Genomic DNA, 23,902 nt, shown 5'->3' with positions numbered 1-23,902 from the left:
CAGTTCCTAGTATAATTTTGCTCCTGAACAGACCATGTTTGTTGCAAACATTCCACTCTGGGGTATATTTACACTAAAATTCCGCTGCCCAAGATGAATACCTACAGGTGGGCCTGACTTTCCTGTGTGTACCTTTTACAGTGTAGCCAGGTATTCCACGGGTGTCTTTCTTCCTCACATCGTTCTGTTTCCCCATCTTCTCCTCTTTTAATTCATTCACTAATTATGTTATTTCTTAAAGAGTTATGCGCATCCAAAAATTAGTATTTGTACAGCTAAGCCTGTTAATGTATCTATTAGGGAAGCGGATATACGGATGGGTATTCCCTAAATATTCCCTAGGAAGAACACCTGTTCGTAATTAAATGTGGGCCTGATCTAATTAGCAAAGCTGGTTGAATTAAAGGTTGAGGAGTTCTGCGGCCTCCTTCCACTAGCTCCCAAGCTAGGGTGGGTGGACGAAGACTTACTGGAAGAGGGGCGTGCCCCCCTAGTCCCCCGTGAGATGTTTCTCCGCCGAGGCTATTCCCAGTTGTGTCCCGGGAGCTCCCCGTTTAATTTACAGGAACTTGCCGCCCGGTTTTAGTTCTTGTTTGTGGTGAGGGATACGGTGTTGCAGGGTGATGAATTTTCTCCCCCCGCCCCTCCAACCCCTGCGGAGTTTCTTGCCTTCTGGGGACGTAGTTGCTGAAACGCTGACTGCTCTGAGAAAATGCTGACCGCATGCACGCTGAGAGCGCCGAACGGGGAAGAAAATTCAGGAAATGTTGTGCTCACAGCTGGAAATGTATGAGGAAGCTGGATGTCCAAGGAAGCCCGACGTACTTTTGATGTATCAGAGGGATATTGATGCATTTTCTACTCTGAAACCTGGCACTGTCCCTTGATGCACCAATGAAAACTTGTTTCTGCCCCTTGACGCATCGACCTACACGTGCTGATCCCTTGATGCATTCATGGAAACTTCATGAGCCTTTGATGCATTAATGCATCAAATGCATTAATGATGCCTAGGCACACAAATTTATGGTAAATAAAAACTGAGGAGAGCGGTAAATAAAATGTTAGATCAGCGGTATATACCAGCGGTGGAAAAAAAATTTGCACACACTTTTTCATCATGAGAGGAAACAACATACAAAAGAGCTATAAATTGATAAACTACTTCATTTTTATATACTGTACACATGCACAAGTACTTAGCTGTCCAACCAAAAAGAAAACATCAACACAAAATCACTTCATTTCTAAATTGAATATATCTCAAGTGATTTATTCATTGTATGTATGTAAAGGATATCCTTGCTGTCCAACAAATAAAATATGTAATCACTACTGCACATACAGAAACACATGTTGAAAATCACATGATGATAAACAATATTCATTCATGACCAAATGACGCCATTGTTTCCCTTGATGTACGGAACAGACTAATCTTATCGCTGCTACAGCTAGCAAGTTCAGTGAAACTGGAAGTTGAATAGACATTCGGGGGAAGAAAGGAATGCAGCTTGACAAGGAGCGAAGTTTTCGAACTGAGATTATGTGCCTCGGAAATCCCAATTTGCAGCGTCTTCCTTATGTGATCGAAGATAAAACGTTCTTCAGCTGCAAGTGGTAGGAAACTTTAGGCAAACGCTTTGTTACAAATCGACAGTTTGCGCGCACAACCTCGATTGCTGGTTTTTGCGTGTTTTCTACTTAATTTGATGATATTTCACGGTTATTTCGCGAAAAAGCGTTCATTTCGTGGAAAAGCACACATTTCGCATTACTTCGCGAATAAAACTCATGCATATTTCATCATTGGGGGTGTAATTACGTGCAGAATGTTCAAAATTGCATTTTTTTTTCACATTTCGCGATTTCGCGCATTCAATGTCACTAATGATGCCCCTTCATGCATCAAAGGATACTTGATGCCTTTTGATGCATTAACGGAAATTAGATGGAATCCTGGTGCTCTCTTGAGGCATCAAATGAAACCACAAGCATTACCCTTGCAGGGAACCGAACATATCAGGATCTGTGAGACCCATATTATTGCCGGTGAGTGTACATAGGGGAAAGTTGCCCAAATCGCACCCGTTTTCAAATAAATGGGCGTAGCTGCAAAACAAGTGACATGACGTAAGTTTTTGATATAACAGCTGGTAAAGGGAACTTTTACCTATCTTCATATATCTTTGGCAAATTGTATTCCAATTGGAAGTACCAGAAAAATGTGAAATTCCAAACCTTTGCAAATGGTGCGATTTTGGCAACTGGTCTAAATCACACCACAGGGAGCCCAAATCGAGCCTCTATTTAAAAGATAGAGATAGGACATGTTTCAAAGGCCCAAATACTACAAAGGACAGTGTCAAGTTTTCTATTGTAAGCATGTTCATTAAGAGCCACAGTAATTCCAAACATACGTGATATATCAAATCTTTAGTATTATAAATAACAAATGCAAAATGTTACTATCTACAAACTCAAATCTTCGTAGTTTTAGCGAAATGCTAACTTCTTTTCTTCTGCATTCCCTGTAGTTTGTGCTTATAGGAACTAGATGTGAGCAGTACAGCTATTTGGAGACCTGTTGCCTTGCAATTGGTTTCGTTCTGTCCGGTCTCATCTCTGGTACTTTTCAAACCTTGAAGATTTTTCTGTCTCCATTCCAGACGTTAGCACTCTCTCGCTGTGTTTTTCATGTGATTCTGGATCAGGAACATTTCTCCAAATGGGGTTATCGATTCTTCGGGATTCCATACTTTTTACATGGATTTAATCCAATCTTTCCCTTATTGTATTCAACCAAAGTAGATTTCATGATCTTAAGACTTCCATTCACCACATACACTCAGAGAACTAAATGCATCATATCGATTGATGCACTAAAGTGTGTTTTGTAGCTTCTTCAGAGAATCAGATTCACATTTGATGCATTTTTGTGTGTCGTGAAAGAACCACCAAAGTGCATCATTTGATTCAAGTGAGGATTTATTTCAGTCGAGATGCACTTTAATGCATCAGCTGATGCGTTTTGATGCACCAGAATGCATCTTTTTTGATGATGCACTTAAACGTTGCGTCTGAGCTGCATAAAGTCATTAGCTCAGACCAAACGTTTAATTGCATCGTCCAAAAAAGATGCATCACCTGCATTAAAGTGCATCTCAACTGAAAAAATCCTCACTTGAATCAAATGATGCACTTTTGTGTTTCTTTCACGACATACAAAAATGCACCAAAATGCATCAAATGTGAATCTGATTCTTTGAAGAAGCTACAAAACACAGTTTAGCGCATCAATCGATATGATGCATTTAGTTTTCTGTGTGTACCCTTTTCACGTTCTCTGACATTTTTTTCCCTCCATTGCACTTGATTCTAGAAAAAGAAGAGAAAACACAAATCGCACCGATGCAATTTTGGCAGAGGGTGTGATTTTAGGAGCCCCCACATTTTGGAATTAAAAACATTCCCTGCCTCACTGCTTAAGGAAAGCACAATGCGAATGTGGTAAAAAAAATATATAACAGAATTGAAAAATATGACAAATAACTAAAGTTAAAAAAAATATAATTCACTTCTCTCCTATATTCTTATGAAAAGGTGCAAAGAATAACATGAGGGATAGGTATTTAATTCCAATGCGCATAACATGCATGGATGTTCTTTGTAAGTGTCTCTTCATTATTCTCATCGTCACTCATCCTCATCGTCGCGATTAGCCAAAGTGTCAGAGAAGCGAAATAATCGAAATCAATTAATCAAAGTTATTTGCTTGGAACTTTCATGTGCTTGAAAATACTTCACCCTTTTTTAAAGAGCGCAATTGTTTATTAACGGAGACAAAATCCTTCTACACTGAATATATTATGGGGGCAACTACCCCCCCCCCCCCCCCTTTGCCTATCCGCGCTTGTAATGAACCTGAGGAATTAGGAGAATGGACAAGGGGAAAAAATAACTGTTTTTACAATGTCGAGCTGTAGTATTAACTTATATAATGCAGAAAACGTTATTATAAGACACTGCTTTTAATATTTACTTTGTTAACAGAATAGTACAATAATTTCTTCAAAACCTGCTCAGTGCGTAGGTTGAAAGAAGTCTACTAAACGGGAAAAGATGAGCAAGTTTGTGGGCAAAGACAGGACGCAAGACAAAATGCATGCTGAACAGTATAGGCAGAGGCATCTCGTGTGAGAACCCGGAACTACTACAACTCGGCGGCCGATACGCGGACGACGCATGCGCCCACATCTTCGCCTGGGGAGGAAAAACTGTTTGTTGCCGGTTGGAAGGGGGGGAATATCACCTTCTGCCCATTTCGACTCGAAAATGGCGCCTTTAGATGGCTTTGAGTGCCTACTAGGCAGTCTTATTGGACATTTATTATTTCGCTTATGCAAAGGAAAGGGAGTGGAATAGCAGATAGGATTTTAGCGATGCGATGCCTTCGCTTTGGCTAGAATTCCCTTGGAATGGTCCGGCCGCATCAAAACCTCGTTCAAACACCACCTTTTTCTTCTTTCACCCTTTGCGGTTGAAGTTTGAGGTTGAGCACGTGGATTTTCTGAACGTACCAAAATCGTAAATCAACATTTTATCATGATATCTTAGCGTATTCTTATTGGATTTTAATAGCGTGTTTTCAATGGAAGCTTGTATCATTTTAATTACCAATGATTGTACTTTAAGTAATAATAGTTGATAAATTAAACTGAAAGAGTTGCTTCTGCTATCTCGGTAACCATTTTAACAATTATATTTTATAACTGCAACTATTATTACATTAGAACTGAGATTGCAAAGTGTTTATGATTCAAAGCTGGTTGATGTTAACTTGTATATTGTTTTCGTTTATGTCTTCATTACTTTTACTGTCATCATCATCATCATCATTAGTGTTAATAGTATTAGTATTACTGCTATTCTTAACCATCATGCGTATTGGCGGATTTAGCAGGGGGGGGGCACGTACCCCGAAAAGGTATGACTAAATATGAATTTTAATTTTGAATTTGAATTTAAAATTTTGGGTACGCCAGGCTATTTTGCACCCGTCACGTTATACGGGGTCCAGCCCCTTATCATAACTAAAACAACATAACGGTGATTGTCGTGTAACTAAAATATTAAAATATTCTGACTTCGGTTAAAAGCTGAGGCTGTAAAGGGGCACTCAGCACCCACAAGGTCAAAAAACAGAACATCACACAAAATTATACAGCCCATAGAACAAGACGCCAGATCCTCGTTAGTCTGCAGAATGCAGTCCAGGTTGTGTGACTAAACATGAAAAGTGATTATTATTTCAGCAACACAAAACAGAAGCCTTCAGCAATATTCTGGTCCACACTGCAAAATATTTCTTGAAAAATGTTAGCACAAATCGAGTTGATGTTTTAAGTCCACTTTATGCGCAGATAGGCTAATCGACTGGACCTACAGTTTAAAGTGGGATCCGAGCTACCTGGTATCGAACCCGAGACCCCTTGGTTACAAGACGACGACGTAAGCACTACGCCATCGGGGAGGCTCGATTGTAGCATAAATAAACGAATCGGTACTGTATCCATTTGAAATTTAAATATGCCACCACTGAAAGTCGGATCTAGGACAAGAGTTACAGGTGGTTAACTTGTTCCATCTTTGTAAAGTTGCACTAATATACAGCGTGTCCAAGAAAAAAATTCGCTTTTTGTGAGCTACCCGCAAAATAAGGGTAACATGCCAATGATTTGTGCACACACTCTCAGCACACCCCAAAATGTCAACACTCCCCCAAAAAGTTTCACAAAAGCTCAATGTTTGGTCATTTTGGCTCGAAATGTACCTTTACACTCGTCCACTAGCCGTCTCCTCTTCTGTACCGTTATGCGCGGCCTTGCTCCAGCTATTACCGGGATAGAGTATGTGTTCTGTGGCCGAATACTTAGCTGAGCAAGGTGAGCAAGCATTGCGCTTAGAAGAAATCTTTTATTTATGCAGTATTGCTGAAACTCTCAATACACGATCAGTTAACATGTATTTGCATAAGCCTGTATTATAGTATGATAACCCAACGCGCTGGTAGCAAGATATTTTGGGTTAGAATCCCAGGATAGGCATCCTTCTTGCACAGAGCGACCACAAGGACTTCGGGCCATAAGGAAGCATGCTCCACCCTGCCCCTCCCCTCCAAGCGGGAGTACGATGCGCAGGAGTCGCGGGTCTGCGCAGGCTCTTTTGCCTGTGGTTCCACTACAGTCATGATTGCTCAAATACAATACAGTAATTCATGTTGTGTATTTCGTTTTTTACGCCGATTTTCTACCTCTGGGTTAATCGCGACGATGAAGAGATGAATGGGACAAACACAATGATACGTCCATACCTTGGTCAGGACTCGAACCAGGGATCTCTGGTTTCACAGCGCGTGATGTGGCCGAACTCATATTGTGAAAAATGCATGCAACAATGTGTTGGAATTGCTATTTCTTTGCTTGTTAACAATGATCAATAATGAATTGCTACAAATTTTCGTTGCTATGTTTTCTGTAAATCAATGCAAGTAGCCAAAAGTGAGATGTATCCATCCATTGTCCTAAAAGATAGAATTTCCTCAGTTTTGAATATTGGAGGATTGTGAACTGCCTACTTAACGGGGTGAGTTCAGATAATTTAAATATTTCTTTTGAGTGCAAATGTATGTGTAGGTGTGTTATTGTGGCAGATTAGAATAGGTAATGTTGCCGCTGTATCTCCATACCATTTTTATTAGCACGTAAGCAGTTTTTACCGTGCTTTTCTTCAGTCACTTCAGGTGAACGTTAGGTGAACCTTTATTGTTCCTTTTTTCTCGCGCTTAACCTAATAACTATAATTCCGCCGTCGTAGGAACCGGTCCCAAATCACAGTACGGCTATTTTGACAAAATCCTGTTTCCCTCATTGAATTTCCTGCTGGCTGTTTCGGGGAGGAGGGATCGTAAGGTTGCTGCGTCCTGCCCAAACAGGAGGGCAGCGGTAGGCATAATTGGCTGTTTGACAGCAAGTTCCTTCGCAGGTTAACGCGGCAACAGAGGGCCACTGCCATAAAGGCGGTCCCCGTGCCGGCTTTAAGGGCGGCGGGACTCTAGAGTGCGGATTTTTTTGTTTCCATTTTTATTTCTTTGTATTAAAAATTAGGCGTCAGTGTTGTAAATTCGTTTCACGTTTTCTCGAGCCTCATAATTCGTTTTTATAATGCTTATAAATGCCTACTCTGTCTAAACTTGTTTAAAATTCCGTATTTGGTATTTTTAGTGCATTCTTTGTTTACAGTAAGGCAGTGGTTCCCGAAGTCTGCTCCGCGAAATGGTCCAATATTTTCAGTGAAATGATATGATTGATTAGTCATTAGCTCAGTCCAAACGTTTAAGTGCATCATCAAGAAAAATGCAGGAAGGTGCATCAACGAACATCAACTGATGCATTGTAGTGCATCTAGACTGAAAGAAATCCTCAGTTGAATCAAATGATGCACTTTAGTGTTTCTTTCACGACATACAAAAATGCACCCAAATGCATCAAAATGTGAATCTGATTCTCTGAAGAAGCCATAAAACACACTTTTGTGCATCAATCGATGCATTCTGGTGCATCAATCGATATGATGCATTTAGTTTTCTGTGTGTATAGCGCTTTTCCAGTCTTACGGCGGGCGCTCTACATGCTGGCAAGGGAAGTGGGAAGCGACCAATCCAGCGCCATAAGAAACGCAGCAGCCAATAGAACTTTCTCCACGCGGCGCCACCGCTGTTGTCTGGTTGGTCTGCTGCGTATTCCCCGCTCTCCACTTCCCTTGCCAGTATTTTGGTCGCCCGCCGTAACAGTAGAAAATACCTTTAAGTGAACCATATTTGACACCATGTGAAGGGGGGATTAAAGTGATCAGTAAATCTAAAAAATAGTGACTTTCAGTAATATGATAGTAGTGGACAGGCTGTCGTAATTATAAACATTATGACATAATCTGGAGGACAGTCTATCCACCTTTTGGGGGTGGTGCACCCCTGGGCAGTAGAAAACTTTACTTTCTTCAAAAGAGCATCCAGAAAACAACGCTGAAGCTTCGTGCAATAATTTTGGAGACTTTACGAAAATAAACGAAGATATACTATACCTACACTTGCGATAGTCTTACTTCCTTACTCCACAGCTCATTCAGGGCCTTGGCCTCCTTGGTGATAGCTGCCCACTCGTCTGAGGCCTTCTTTCGCCTGGTCGAGCCATCTCTTCCTGGGTCTTCCAACACTCCTCTTGCCTTCTTGTTTCCCTTAATAGATCTTATATACCGCTCTGTCTGGTTGCATCCTTTCTACATGTCCCAGCCAGCTAAGGCGTTTGGATCTTATTTCACTTGTTGGTTCTGGTAAAGTGTTGCTAGTTCTTCGTTTGTCCTAATTCTCCAGATGCCATGTTCATTGATGGTCCATTTATCTTCCGTGAAACCTTCCTCTCCCATATATCAAGCCTTTCTTCTTCCTTTATTGTCAGACACCAGGTTTCCGGCCCATACATTGGTCTCATTATGGTTCCATACAGTCTTAGTATGAGCTTTTGGTTCACTTGTGAGGATTTTAAAATATTTCCACATGCATATCGTACCTGTTGCCTGTTGCTATTCTTGCTTTTACCTGTTCGGCAATGTTATGATCTTCTGTTATTGTTGAACCTAGATATTTGAAATTTTCAACTCGCTCAAACTTTTGGCTGTGTGCTTCGAACTCATTTATAGTTTGATACTTGATCTTGTTTCTTGTTGTTATCATGTATTTTGTCTTATCCTGGTTTATTTCCAGTCCAATCTCGTGTCCACCTTGTTGTAATTGTTTCAGGGCATCTTCTAGGGCTTTTGGTGTTCTACTTAGTAAGGCAACGTCATCAGCAAATGCAAGGTATTGTATTGTCGTATTTAAGATGGTTCCTCCAGGATTTATTTCAAACTTTCTAATTACATGTTCCAAACTTATGTTAAACAGCAGTGTCGTAGTCCATTTCCAATTTGGATTTGAATTTCTTCAGATATTGGGTTTTGTATTCTAATTTTGCATTTCGAATTTCTTAAGGTCATTTGTGTCAATTTTACTATTTTTTCTGAGATATCCATATCTTATAGTGTTTGTATCTTTGTATACAGTCAAATGCTTGTTGAAAGTCAACATATAATTGATGTATGTTCATATTGTGTTCAAAACTTTTCTCTAATATCATTCTTAATACCAAGATTTGGTCTATTGTTGATCTACGACTTCTAAATCCGCACTGGTAGTCCCCTGTCAGTGTTTCTACGTATGGTTCTAGTCTTGTATGTCACGTTAAGGAGATATATGCCCCTATAATTCTTACATGTCTTGTCATTCTTTTTGTGTATCGGACATATTTTTGCTACTGTCCACTCCTTTAGCATTTTAGCAGTAATTTGATCTTCTCCTGGTGCTTTGTTATTATTAAAGCTTTGTATGGCTCTTGTGACATCCTTTAGCTCAAGCAAGTCTTGCTCTTCATCCCATTGTTGGTAATTTCTTACTTCCGATATCCTATTTTTATTTTCATCGACACCTAATAATTCTTTAAAATATTCTGCCCATCTACTTATTATTTTATTTTTATCTCCAATAAGATTTCCTTCTTTATCTCTGCACATTTGTTCGCGGTTGGAATCCTTTCTTAGAGTTTGCTATTCTTTGATACATATTCCTTATTTCTTTCTTATTATGTAGTTCATTTAATTCTATTAGGTTTTCTCTTTCCCACTTCCGTTTTTTTCTTCTACATTCTCTTCTTTTCACTATCCAATTCTCTACACTTGCTCTGTTCTTCCTTTGGTGAACTTTATTTCTAGCTACGTTTCCTTCATCTAATGCTTTCTGTCAACTCTCGTCAAACCATTCCTTTCTTTTAGTTTTGTTTTCGCAACCTATGTCTCTTCTGCTGTTTCTGGATGTTTTCCTTTATTCTTTCCCATTTTTCTTCTATTGTTACGGGATTTTGTATATATTCAAAGTTTTGTTTCAGGTCTGATATTCTCTTCTTTTCTCTGGATTTTTTATCAACAGTTTTACATTATATTTGGTCTGTCCGATCCCTTGTTCTTTCTTTGTGTTTGAGATCCGCTGTCTATATCTGATGGTTACTAGGTAATGATCAGAGTCCACATCTGCTCCTCTGTAGCTCCGTACGTCTAATATATCGCTGTAATGTCTTCTGTCTATTAATATATAGTCTATCTGATTGTTTGTCATACCATCTGGAGACTGCCAGGTAGCTTTATGTATGTTTTTGTGTGAGAAAGTCGTGCTACTCAATCATATTTTCACTGGTAGCAAAATCTACTAGTTTTTCTCCATTTTCATTGCAGTTTACGTGTAAGCTATGCTTCCCAATAGTTGATTTATATACATCCCCCTCTTCATGAAGTCTCCAAGAATTATTATAACATCATGCTTTGGTTGTTTAGTATATATTCTCTCCAGCTGCTTCTGAAACTGGTCTTTGTCCTTTTCTTTTGCTTCCTCAGTTGGTGCATGTACAGTGATAAGTGTGGCGTTAAAGAGTTTTGCTTTTATCTGTATTCTTAATTTGCATATACTTTCACTGATTGGTTTAAAATCTATAACAATCTGTTTTTATTTATTTATTTATTGAACTCAACAGGTACATACCTAATTACAGAGCCCATACGAAGGATACATAGTCATTACAATTACATATATTTCTGTAATATAGAGAATTCTTGTCACTAAAAAAACAGTTCCAAAGGTATTTTGACCATGTCCACTATAGAATATTGTGTAGTCTCCCGTATCAATGATGCCTCTTCCTTTCCACCTCATTTCTTGTAGTGCAATAACTTCGATCTTATATTGCTCCATTATTCGTTTGAGGTTATTCAATCCTCCTGCTCCATTAAGGGTTCTCACATTCCATGTTGCCATTTTCCAATTGTTTTTCCTTTTGCATTGCCTGTGCCGTACCTTCATATCCATCCGACTGCTATCACTTGGTTTCGTAACGAGGATTGTTTTCTGGGGTTGGACTGTTAATCCCACGCCCAACCTGGTAAGGGATTACCTCTCTCAGCTTCCAGGATCGCTGATTTTTTTTTGTCAGGGTTTTGTCTCTTCCTTAGCCTTTGAAGATCCCTCTTCTTACTACAAGGCAATAGTTTGCAAAATTTAGTATTCCTTTCAAAGAATGGACATTTTTCAAGAGAATGAAACATATTTCATGTTCTTGGGTGCCATACAAGTTGAATAATAAGCCAAAATGTGATTATTATTTTTTTTACGAAAAATAGGTAATTTGCATTTTTGGAGGAAATTCGTTGTAACTCGCGCACTATAAGAGCAATCTACTTCGGATAAGTTTTGTTTTGCAGCTAAAACATCATAGCATGCAACCGTGTACAATTCAGAACGCCGAACTGAGGAAGGAGGGTTTGGGGGCGCGACCAGTGAATTAAAAATTTAAAAAATCTGGAATTTGCCCCCTCTTCTCCTGCTATTTTGGGCGCAAACCTTAGTATTCTCTTCAAAGAATGGACGTTTCCAAAGAGATTGAAACATGTTTCATATTCCTGGGTGCCACACAAGTTTAATAATGAGCCAAAATGTGAAAGTCTGTTCGGAAATGTGGCACGGATATGTTGCAGAGAGAGGGGAGGTTGGTCATCAATATGAATTTCCCAGCCTTGCTCCAGACCTGTGTCAGAGTTTCCACCCAAACATAAGAGTATGAAGGTCTAAAAAGCACATTCATTTCGTAATCAGCACCATGATACCATATGGTATCATCGGGCCAGTACGACCTTACTCTGATGATACCATATGGTATCATCGGGGGAGTAAAGGTTAAGCCTCTAAATATTACGTGGAAAATGCATTGAATTATCATTTTTTCTTGTCCGTTTGGGAGTAGTAAGGGGACTTGTCAACAGATGGATGGGATACGAGCGGGTTGGGCCGTCCGATAGTTGTCGGACGTCGTAGTAAGGCATTTTGATGGGCAAACTGAAGGAACATGGAAACAAATAGGTTCCATTGATACATAATTTTTTTTGTCGAATATCGCCACCCGACAGAGTATCTCCCTACAACATGCGACAGAAATTGCATGGACTGCAACATCCAACTAAAATTGTATGCATAAACAAGAAGAGCTTTAGACTGCAAATATGCTGCTGGAATTTTATTACCCTTCTGGCTCACTTCGCTTTATTTAATGTAGCAGTGCTTACGAAGGTTTTCTTTCATCATCCTGACGTATTACTGGTTTTGCACAAGTTAACATACGAGGGGCGATCAGGTTGCTCTGACCCTAACATAGAAAGAGCAGCAATAGGGTTTCAATTTTTTTTTTATTTTTCAACATACTCCCCTACAACTCCAATGCACTTTTCCCATCGGTGCTCCAACGCCTGGATACCTTGCAAAAAAAATTCTTCCGACTGGTCCTCCAACCATGAGTCCACAGCCCTTATCACCTCAGAATCATCAGAAAATTTTTGCCCACGAATGTCATTCTTCAAATGTTTGAACAAATGGAAATCACTGGGGACCAAATCTGGGAAATAGGGTGGGCGGGGCAGCAATTCGAACGATGCATATGCGATAGCGGCCCTCGCAATGCGTGAGGTGTGGACAGGTGCATTGTCCTGGTGAAGGAGCACACCACGGGTCAACATCCCACGCCTCTTTTTCTTGATGGAATCACGTAATTTCTTGATTAGGTCACTGTAGTATGTGCCAGTGATGGTTTGTACTCTTTGTAGATAGTCCACAAGAAGGACACCCTTGCAGTCCCAGAAAATTGAGGCCATCACCTTCTTGGCTGACGTTTGCACCTTGAACTTCTTCGTTGGTGGAGAATGTGGGTGTTTCCACTCCATGCTTTGTGATTTTGTTTCTGGGTCGAAGTGATGGACCCATGTTTCATCCACAGTTACAAATCGGGCAAGGAAATCGTCTATATCAGCACGAAACTTGTCAAGAAGTTCTCGACTGATGAGCACCCGGGTGCGCTTCTTATCTGGGGTGAGGTTTCGAGGGACCCATCTTGCAGCAATTTTTTTCATTTGTAATTCCTGGGTAATTATGTTTTCATAGTGCCATATGACAGGCCACACATCTCAGCAACATGACGGATAGTGACTCGATGATCCTTCAGCACGATATCGTGGACTTTGTTAATGTTTTCGGTCGTCATGACAGTTTTTGGTGCTCTCTCCCACAATGAAACTCACTACACCATCTCTTGACCATACTGTATGAAGGAGCAGTGTCCCCTAATGTATCCACCAAGTCCTCATGAATTTTGGATACCATCCACTTCTTCTTCACAAAATATTTGATCACCGCCCTCACCTCAGTTTTCCCCATTCTGGCACATTGACACAACTTCACTCAGTTAAACCCCTGTAAAAAGAAAACTGTACGCTACTCAGACTTGCAATTCAGAATGAAAGCATATAAAGGATCACTAAACAATAACAAAATAAAAAATCAATCGTAATGTCATTCCTTCTATGTTAGGGTCGGAGCAACCTGATCGCCCCTCGTACGTTTACAATGACATTGCACTATTCTTAGATATCAAGAAGAATCCAACCAAACGGGATATATATTGAATACTATCACAAAAAAGTTAAACATAAATCTGCATTGATGAACGTTATAAAAATTGGCAAGTGTATGCTCCCAACCTCAAATTTACTGCAACACTAGTATTGCAATGAAATTAACGCCACTCTCTGTCCTGTTTGTTTAAACTCGTGAGAGATGGTCATTAATCTCTCACTGAGTGAAGTTAATGTCCAATATTGTGAAATAAATACTAATAATAAATACGTAAATATTTTAATATCATACTCGTATTTACTCGAATCATTCAATCATAAAAGCAATTCACTTTCTTCAAGAATTGACTTTTCTCTGCCAGCCCTGCTAAATTTTCACTTTCCATCTACTGATTTATACGAGGGGTGGCCAGAAAGTAATTTCCAATTAGTAGGGACATTGATTTTTCGCAAACGCCAAAACCGTGAAAAATGGTAATTGCTGCGAAGTTGTGTTTGTGAATGTGCAGTGATGTCTGGACACATTTTTCGCCCGTTCGAAATATCGAAATAATGCAAATTTGGCATAAAATGCGAATTGTTGGCGTTTTTAGCGATTTTTTTAAAAGAAATGTACTAAAACAACGAAAAAATTCCATGAAATCTAACATTCTTGTCTTTTCTAGGCCATGTTTGTGTACGTAGAACATGCAAGTTTTCCAACATTTTCCTCAAGAGTAAACTATAGAGTTATACGTACATGGAATAATTCCGACAGCTACATTAAATCATGTATTTCGCACGATTTTTTCAACTTTTATCAGAACCATTTGCATCACAGGGCAAAGTGGCAGGGTTCTAACAGGAGAACGAGTGCGTATCTACCGTCACACAGGAGCCACATCTTTGTATTCGTCGCACGAGATATCTTTTGAATTACCAAGCTAAGTGCGCACCATCGGCATTTGTCAAGCGAGTAATAATGAAGCTCAGTCGTTAGGGCGTCTGACTACTGTGCGAGAGACCCGCGGTTAATCCCCTGCGGGGGAGAACCGGGATGTTTTCCACCTATTCAAAATGCTCCGGCGCCCACCCAGCATCATATGAAGCTGGTACCTTGAGGAAATTTGGAGGGATAAAGGTAACCAGGAGTGTGGTGCTGATCACATCACCCCCACCTTCAGCCGTGATCAAGAAAGTGTGGGGCCCTAACTCCACACCCCTATACACCGTCATGGAAAAGTGCAGGGGAGCACTTTACTTTTACTTCCTCAAAATCTGTTCCAACATATCAAACTGTCACGAAAATACGTAGACCATGTGACCTACAATTTAAAATAATAGTTTAAAAGCACATAATTTGGCAGATAAATGTTCTAAAATAAAAATGCGAATTTTGGGAAACTTAACACTAACAAGTCAAAAAAAGATAATGCCAAATTTTGGTACCATAATATATCGGTATCTGTCACGTGAGATTGATTGATTTAAATTTTTTGGGTGCGTCGCCACTTATGGTCATTATGCACCCTTCAGTATATACGGGGGAAAAAAATTCCATTATCTAAAATCCTTACCTTAAAATTAAAAAGGGGGTATGGAAAATAACTTTCCCAAAATAAATTTCAAGATATCAAACTCTCACGAAGAGGCGTAAGCCATGTGACTTACAATTTGAAACAGTAGTTTAAAAACACCACGAAGGTATAATTTCAGATATTTGCCAGAAAATGTGCTAAAATAAAAATGTTAATTTTGGGGAAAATAACACCGTATAGTAAAAAATAAAAAATAAGAAAATACACCAATTTGAAAAGAAAAAAAATATCAAGGTCCCTACCGATTAGGCATAAATGAAACAAGAATATCAGTTGTAAGTTATTGCATTAGTAACAGTGAGTCCTAACCTAATTTTCGGCATAATCACCACCGTTGTTCTAGCATTCGTCGTAGCACTGCACTAAATTTTGTATGCCCATTGCATATGTGTCTGACGGCAAAGACTGGAACTATCTCTACCACAGTGTAGCTGTCAAATCCTTGCCCTGCCAGAAACCTCTTCAGTTGAACAAAGAGATGAAAGTCTGTACATTCAAGGTCAGGGCTGTACAGGGAGTGGTTCAAGATCAATCACCTGAAGTGATGCAAAGGCAAAGGGCCCGTGTGTACTCAGCTGTATGGGGTTGTGCACATTCGACTGGCCTTCCGTGAATTGTCTGCACCATCGTCTGACCATACTATCCGGTCTGTACACCTCACATGATTGCTGGTGGCTCTGTGCCAAATTCTGCATGTGTGTGTGTCGCTCTCCGACCACTAGTGCTGCGTATAGGCACCATTGGAGCTTTTTTCAGCACTCCCCTCGTATATGAACTTTCAGAAGTTTATATTATTAGTGTTCCTGTTTTAATGTGTGGTTAGCTAAATCAGATACCTATACAATGCTATTCTATAAATTCCTTGCGTTAAATTTCTAATAGGCAACCTACATACCCTTTTCGTCAGCATTAATGGTATAACTGCATGTTGTCAGTTTCATAGTAGTTCACTTGGATATACTGTACTGAAGCAGAAATCCCATTGATAATCTAAGGAAATATGACACTTTATTTTGTTCGATTCAATTGTTTCACTTATATGCAAGAGTTAAGTTGTTTGCTTTACAGAGAAGAGAGAAGTAGCTTTATGCATTGAAAAATGAGTCCGCACTCATGGTTCTTGCAAGCAGAGGGTTCCTAACCTCAGTGGAAATATCAACATATAATACCGAGACTGATAAATTACAAATTGTATTTCTTAATCAATCACTCTTCACTCTTACCTCATTTAGTCGTAACTTTAAAAATAATCAAATAGAGCCTCCCCCATGGCGCAGTGGTAGCGTCATTGCCTTGTAATCAAGGGGTCCCGGGTTCGATACCCGGTGGAGGCACAAGTGGTTCGGATCCCACTTTAAAACTGTAGGTCCAGTCCCGATTAGCCTTACTGCGCATAAAGTGGACTTAAAACACCAAATCAAATCAAACCAAAAATAATCAAATATTTTATTTTAAACTTACTGCGTATGACAAAATTCCGTAATCCTTCCCTAGCTTGTGAATTGTAATAATTTTCCAAATTCACTATTTTGCAGTTTGAATTCAAATCATAGAGAATAGAGAAATTAAGTCAATTTCATAGAAGATGATATTGGTACTTAACAAAACCATACGTGGATCTGTATGAGTTATTATTTCCATTTTGCAAAAACATCGATTTAGTTTAGTTTGTAATTGTCAGGGAAAAATGTAAATTTTGTCCTGGAAAACCTGGAAAAGTCAGGGAATTTCATTTCTGCTTGTTTGTAGCCACCCTGTATGATAAAGTATATATAGCCGTGAATTCAGCTTAGCAGATAATATTTTCCATTTAACACTGTTATTTATTGAAAGGTTCATGACATTTCAGCAACAACACAAATGGATATTTCCATAACTTTTAAGAACGCAATCTAGCCGAGGTCACAATGCGCTCTCTACAAAAATATGTTAAAACTAATTGAACTGTAACATGCTAATAACATCATCCTATAGTTAATTTAACTAAAATCATAATAAAATGAAATATACCTTCTTCCAAATTTCTAAATATATGTAAAATAAATTGCCGGCAATTGTAAATTTGTTGTTACCATATAAGGTATAATATTTAATGTAATATAGTGTTCTAAACAAATTATCTAAATTGTTCACAGGCATTTCTACTCTATTAGAATTTCAGCAACTTCGACAGATGTGCCACCTGTTGTTGAAAATTTAAGTCTGTTAGAATTTTGTTGAAATACGTGCAGTATGTCAACGAGAATAAGAGAATCATTTAACATTTACCGATTCGATACAATGAAACTATAATTCCTTTAGAAAATTGACAAAAAGTTTTGGTTATTGATGATACAGAAAAAAATAACTTTCTTTTTATGTATGTATATACTGATTTAAAATGTAATTAAGATAAAATGTATGCAGTAACTTCGTATCAGACCTTTTGCACTATTTACACATTTTTAGATTTGTGTCGATGTGTTTCATTTGCCACTAATGTTTAATTTATAAGTCCGTAATTTTTACAGTAACATATGAGCTGATTTTTCTATATTTCAATATTCTCTAGGCATTTTTCATTTAATAATTCGTGTTGTCAAGGCGTTATCCACTGTGCAATTCCTCGTGTTCTGTAGGCATTATCCACTGTAATTCCTTGTGTTCTCTAGGCATTATCCACTGGCTAATTCCTCATGTTCTCTAGGCGTTATCCACTGAGTAATTCCTCATGTTATCTAGGCATTACCCACTGTCTTAATTCCTCGTGTTCTCTAGGCATTATTCATTGCTCAATTCCTTGTATTCGCTAATATCATGTTTCAGAAAAAGTGCTTCTTCGGTCGCATTTGTATTTTCGTTATTCATCGTCACTTTTCTACCACTTTTGACTAATCGCGACGAGGCAGATGAGTTGTGACATGATTAAATTCATGCTCACGCCGGGATTTCAATCCGGGGACTTCGGAAGCGAGTCCGAACCAGCGGCTTTTCTTTTTCATTTAGCTTTCAGGCCGAAGTGACAAGACACGTGTTATTTTGACAAAATTCTGTTTCCCTAATGGCTTGTTTTCAACGTTGTTAGTTCTTGCCCAATAGAAGGGTGTAATTGGCTGTTTGACCGCGAGTTCCTTGCAGGTAAACGCGACAACAGAGGGTCGCTGTCACAAGGGCGGTTCCTGCGCCGGATATGAGAACGGCGGGACTGTAGTGCTAAATTCATAACTGGTAAATGCATTCGCAAGGATGTTTTGCAAATAACGAATGGTCCCGGGTTCGAATACTGGCCTGGGATGGATGTTTGTGAGTGTCAATTCATCAATTTCATCATATCATCATCACTCATCCCCCTCTTCGCAAATTAGCCAAAAGTGGCACACAGAAACCGAATTAAAATAAATCAATCAATCAAGCAAGCAAATAACGAATTGTGAAATCAATAGCATCATCTCAGGAAGCAATAGCACAGATAATCATTCACTTACGTGTATGTTTATATTTAGATTTATTTCTCATCTCACGTGCGAGCCATCGGCTGTGCGTACTACCATGATTTTTTCCCCTACACTTTGGTGATATAGCGCTTGGGTTCGGTTGAATTTCCTTGTGCGCCAGCATTTTATGGCACTGTTTCACGTTACGTTTTTGTTTAACTATATTCCTTTTCCGTAATGTCTGGAGTAGCGACGCGCAGAGGCGAAAGCTTGTGGGCGGGGCCAGACTCTCCTGAATGCAGAATTCCCACAGAACTACTGGACCAGTCGAGCCGCCCCCTCCCGCGCGTTCATTGGACGAGGCACACACCGCAACATGCGCCCAGAACGCGTTCGCGTTCTCTTACTCCAGACATTCCGGAAAAGGAATATAGTGGTATCGAGTTACCTCACCATTTTTGTTTAAATTAACTGTAACGAGAAACCATTTGGTTAAAGTAACTAACGCATTACTTTTTGTGAATGTAAATGTATACTCGTGGTTAAGTAACTATAACATGTTACTTTCTCGGTTAAAGTAACAGTAACGCTTTACTTTCTTGCGTTACTTTTGGTTGAAGTAACCGTAACACAATACTTTTTCGGTTAAAGTGAGGGTAACGCACTTGCTTTTGGCTTTTAGCAACTTCAACTACAGTTGTTCCGGCCAAAGAATGGACATGGAAATTCTATTCTTATCTTTTCTGTCGAAAAGAACAGAATTACACATTTAGCCGTGTCAATCGATGCATTAAAATTGAAATTTTGTTATCTTGAAATGATCTTGTCTGATCTTCCCAACTGATGCATTTTTAGTTCATCACAAGGAACACCAGCTGGTAAGTGTGTCCTTTTATGCATTTGTGTGCGTATTTTGACACATCGAACAGTGCATCGTTTGCAGTTTATGCAAGTTATTGTGTTATTGGAGTCAACATATATGAGTCTCTTTGTAGGCAATGCGATTGGTCCTTTGCGACGCACGTCACGGCAAGTGGACGGAACAGCCAATCAGACGAGCATGACTTTGGAATCCGGATGGCGAACTCCACGGCTTCGCAACGCTAACCACTCCTCCACGGAGGTATCCCAAGTCGGTCTTCGATGTTACGGCACGCTGGAGAATACAAACGGTAAACAAGAACATTGAAAATTGCACGGAACTATGAAAAATAGCATACTTTGGCCGGAGTGGCCCCATTTTCCGAAACTAAAACAACATAGAGACCCTGAGAAATATATGGGAGGAAAAGGAAATTGGTCTGCGCAACCAGGGGAGGGGAAGGGGGGGCAGGGCCATCGCGTATATCACCCAACGTTCTCTACCCACTATTTTCTTTCTCTTTTTTTCGTAAAAAAAAACGTAAGAGAAAGGAAAGTCTGAGGAGATGGCATATTTCAAAAAGCTTTTACATTAATGGGATACGAGTTCGAGAGAAGAAAATTGAACTGCCATTTTTTTTTTCTTTTTGGCTTTTCTTGCCGTACTTCGATCCTGTCGTTCGTTTTTCCTCAAGGGGGGCTAAAGATACGAATTATTTCAGCTGTGAGATACGAATTGCAATCAGTTTCTAGGCGGGGGAGAATCGTTTGTCAGTTGTTTTTTTTTGTTTGTTTATGTTACCCCTGTTCTTGAGAAATATCAAATAGATGGCGTAACGGTTGTAAACTCACTCGGATTGCTTTAGTAAACATTTTTGTATTCATTATACTGTGAAGAGAGCAATACTGCAGAATCGAACACTAAAATGTTTGACAGGTTTGTGAAAAATATATTCTCTTAATTTTTCCACTTCAATGATTGGTTTATACCTCTTCAACAAAGAGCCACTTTCCATAAAGTGCCAAAAGAGGGATGTCTCTATATGCACTGTCTGAAAGTTGAAATTGGAACACTTTTGGATACTTTGAGAATACAATAAGTTCCCAAATGTTGTACAATTACTTTTGATGCTTTCAGAGTTACATAATCCTAAGAGTAAGTTAATCACGATTAGTCTTACTTTCTCGAAAGTTACTTTCATGGTTCAAAAGTATAGCTAACTATAAAGACGTCTACAGTTGAATACGATAAATTGAGAGTTCGAAAAAGTAATTTCAGGATTAACTTTACAGTTTGGAAAAGTATATGTAAAGGCAGTTTCGCATTTGAAAAAGTTACCCGAAGGACAGTTTCCCACTTGAAAAAGTAAACTCGACAGTCACTTTCACAGTTGGAAAAGTAACTCGATAGTCACTTTCACAGTTGAAAAGTAACTCGACAGTCACTTTCACAGTTGAAAAAGTAACTCGACAGTCACTTTCACAGTTGAAAAAGTAACTCGACAGTCACTTTCACAGTTGAAAAGTAACTCGACAGTCACTTTCACAGTTGAAAAAGTAACTCGACAGTCACTTTCACAGTTGAAAAAGTAACTCGACAGTCACTTTCACAGTTGAAAAAGTAACTCGACAGTCACTTTCACCGTAGGAAAGGTGAATTTTGCAGTTCACGAAAGTAACTGGAAACGCACTTTAATGAAAGAGTAAGTCTCCAGTCAATTTTACTGTTCAAGTTACAGTTCATTTTGTTCTAGAGTTCAAACGTAGGCTTGGTTTAAGTCCACTTTATGCACAGATAGTCTAATCTGGACTGGACCTATAGTTAAAAGTGGGATTTGAAGCACTATATGCATCCACAGGATATCGAACCCGGGACACACTGAATATTTTCTACTGAACAATTGTACTTTAAAATTTACTTCCCTCCGCCAATTTCCAGAAAAAGGTAATCCAAAAATGTCCAAATTCTTATACATAGTAAACTTGAGTTCGCCATTGTTCTCCAAATACAGTGAAGTAGTATCTCTTCTGGGATCATTCGAATTTTCCTGCAGGGGGTGGCTTTGATTTTAAGGATCCAATAACCAAAAGGACATATCGCAGATAGTTCCCCCATTGTTGCGGCAGCTCAACAATCAGGAATCCTGCCATTAGCCGCTCTGTTACTTCCACTCTTCGGCTGTTTGCCCCGAAGCCAGTCGGAGATTTGAGCATCCCCGTCGCAGCTTCCTGAAGAGAAGCCGTTCGCAAGAGCCCTACATCCATAATGGACCCATTAAAAGCGCGTTACTCGGCGGTTGATTGCTCAATCAATTAGGCTCCTTATCGTCCCAGATGCACGCCGACTTCCGCCTCCGGAGATCTGGAACTCCATCCTTCGAGATTAGTTTCAGATCACGGATCCCCCACCCACCCTCCTGGAGCACTCTTTTTGCAGAAATAAATTCAGTCAGGTTTTCGTTTTAAAGGTTTTCCCCTTATAATTCCAAAACATTTTGTTTTGTTGGTATGTGAACGTCTCGAAACATCTTCCTTTGTTGCTATGTGCACGTCTCAAAACATCTTCATTTGTTGCTATTTGAAAGCCTCAAAACATGTTCCTTTGTTGCTATTTGAAAGTCTCGAAACATGTTCCTTTGTTGCTATTTGAAAGTCTCGAAACATGTTCCTTTGTTGCTATGTGCACGTCTCGAAACATCTTCCTTTGTTGCTATGTGCACGTCTCGAAACATCTTCCTTTGTTGCTATGTGCACGTCTCAAAACATCTTCATTTGTTGCTATTTGAAAGTCTCAAAACATGTTCCTTTGTTGCTATTTGAAAGTATCGAAACATCTTCGTTTGTTGCTACGTGAACGTCTCGAAACATCTTACTTTGTTGCTACGTGAACGTGTCGAAACATCTTCCTTTGTTGTTAAGTGTACGTGTCGAAACAGCTTCCTTTGTTGCTATGTCCACGTCGCAAAATCTTAGAAAATATTTATGTGAGAATAAAGCACTCAGTCATATGAACTAATGATTCAATGAAAACAGTAAAACGAATTAAACTTCGATTCAAGTACAGAGAAGCTAGCATTTCAGTATTTCGCTTAATTTGTCTTAACGTAATTTTATCTTGATGCATTGAAATGCATCGGACCTGAAGTTTCGATCAACAACGAACAAATAAATTAACAATTACAATCGGAATGGTGCCAAGCACGAGATGAAAATCGTCTAGAATTTTTACAAGCTGGTCAGTGTTCTTTGTGACAAACTGTACAGCGGCGTACGATAGACATATGTCCTTGGGGATCCTTCTCCTCCGTATATAACCTATAGGCTATGGTGTATTTATTCTGCTTTATATACTTGTGCATATAAAAGTATTAAAATACATGATGAGGCTGGACAAGAAGTATAATTCTGTACAAATCTATTCTTATGCAGGTTCCTTTCATTTTACCTGACGCGGTGAGCCTGGTGATAAGGGGTGCCAAGAGGAATTGTGCGGTTAATGGATGCCGGATGCAGTGGAGTCTGATGGTACTTGGGTAGGATGGGACTTACTTGCCGCTGTCGCAAGAAAAGTAAGTAGTCTTCATCCATTTTTCAAAAATATGGATTTGCATTTTAATTTGCCTGTATTAGAAACCCTCATCATTCACACTGCGTTTGAAAATTATGTAAATTACAATGCTATCTTGAGAGCAAAACGTAACGCAGAAAATGGTAAAAATATTTCTGCCCTGCCATCTATTATTCACACAGAACTCGAAATGCATCAAATGAATGTTGATGCACTCTTCGTGCATCAATTGACGAAGTTAAAATTGTAATTTTGGTTTCTTTGAAGTTGTAGTGTCTCATCTTCTCAATTGATGCATTTTAGTGCATCACACGGAACAGCAACTAGTAAAAATACATTTCTTAAGTATTTCTCAGTGTATTTTGATGCATCAAAAAAGTGCATCATTAGCACTTTAATATGTTACTGTGGAGTAAGTGTGTCAATTGTCTCACATTACATTTCTGTATGTACAGTCACCAGCAAAAAAAATGGGACACCTTTATCCTGAAAGATCCGCTTCCCAGGACGATCACCGTATTTCCTATTGAAAAGTTGCTATTGAAGTTGGCTTGCCGCCGTCGAGTTAGGCAACACACACAATGCATTCTAGGTGTCCCCATTTTCATTGCCGGTAAGTGTACATCGTTTTAGAACACTGTCCAGAAACGTATAGCAAAAAAGTGTAAAAATTGTGTGTTTCAGAGTGCAGCAAATGTGTTAGAAATTGCTAAACACTTGCTGAACACTTTTGGGCACTTTCAGGACACACTTGAACACGTGTAGTGTATTCAAGATAGATCAAAAAATGTTCGAAATGCATTTTTTTGTAGCAATGTTAAGATTAATTGTTTTGCATAATTTTTAACAGTGGAAAAGTTGAAGTTGCCAAATATGAAATATCGTGG

General features: G+C 39.2%; 2 long non-coding RNA genes across 3 annotated transcripts in view; one reads left to right on the top strand and one right to left on the bottom strand.

The window, feature by feature from the left end:
• Positions 1-23,902, bottom strand: part of LOC145978446 (uncharacterized) — a 430,067-nt gene that overhangs the window by 97,332 nt on the left and 308,833 nt on the right. The gene's annotated exons all lie outside the window — the stretch shown is intronic.
• Positions 1-23,902, top strand: part of LOC145978448 (uncharacterized) — a 286,399-nt gene that overhangs the window by 86,067 nt on the left and 176,430 nt on the right. Inside the window, exon 3 of the long non-coding RNA XR_014440695.1 lies at positions 22,877-23,016. This is a non-coding gene — a long non-coding RNA (uncharacterized LOC145978448). The remainder of the gene's footprint in view (positions 1-22,876; positions 23,017-23,902) is intronic.

Source organism: Lepisma saccharinum, chromosome 24 (assembly GCF_977018435.1).
Source record: "Lepisma saccharinum chromosome 24, izLepSacc3.1, whole genome shotgun sequence".
NCBI classification, from domain to species: Eukaryota; Metazoa; Arthropoda; class Insecta; order Zygentoma; family Lepismatidae; genus Lepisma; species Lepisma saccharinum.
This window is presented reverse-complemented; position numbering and strand designations above follow the sequence as displayed.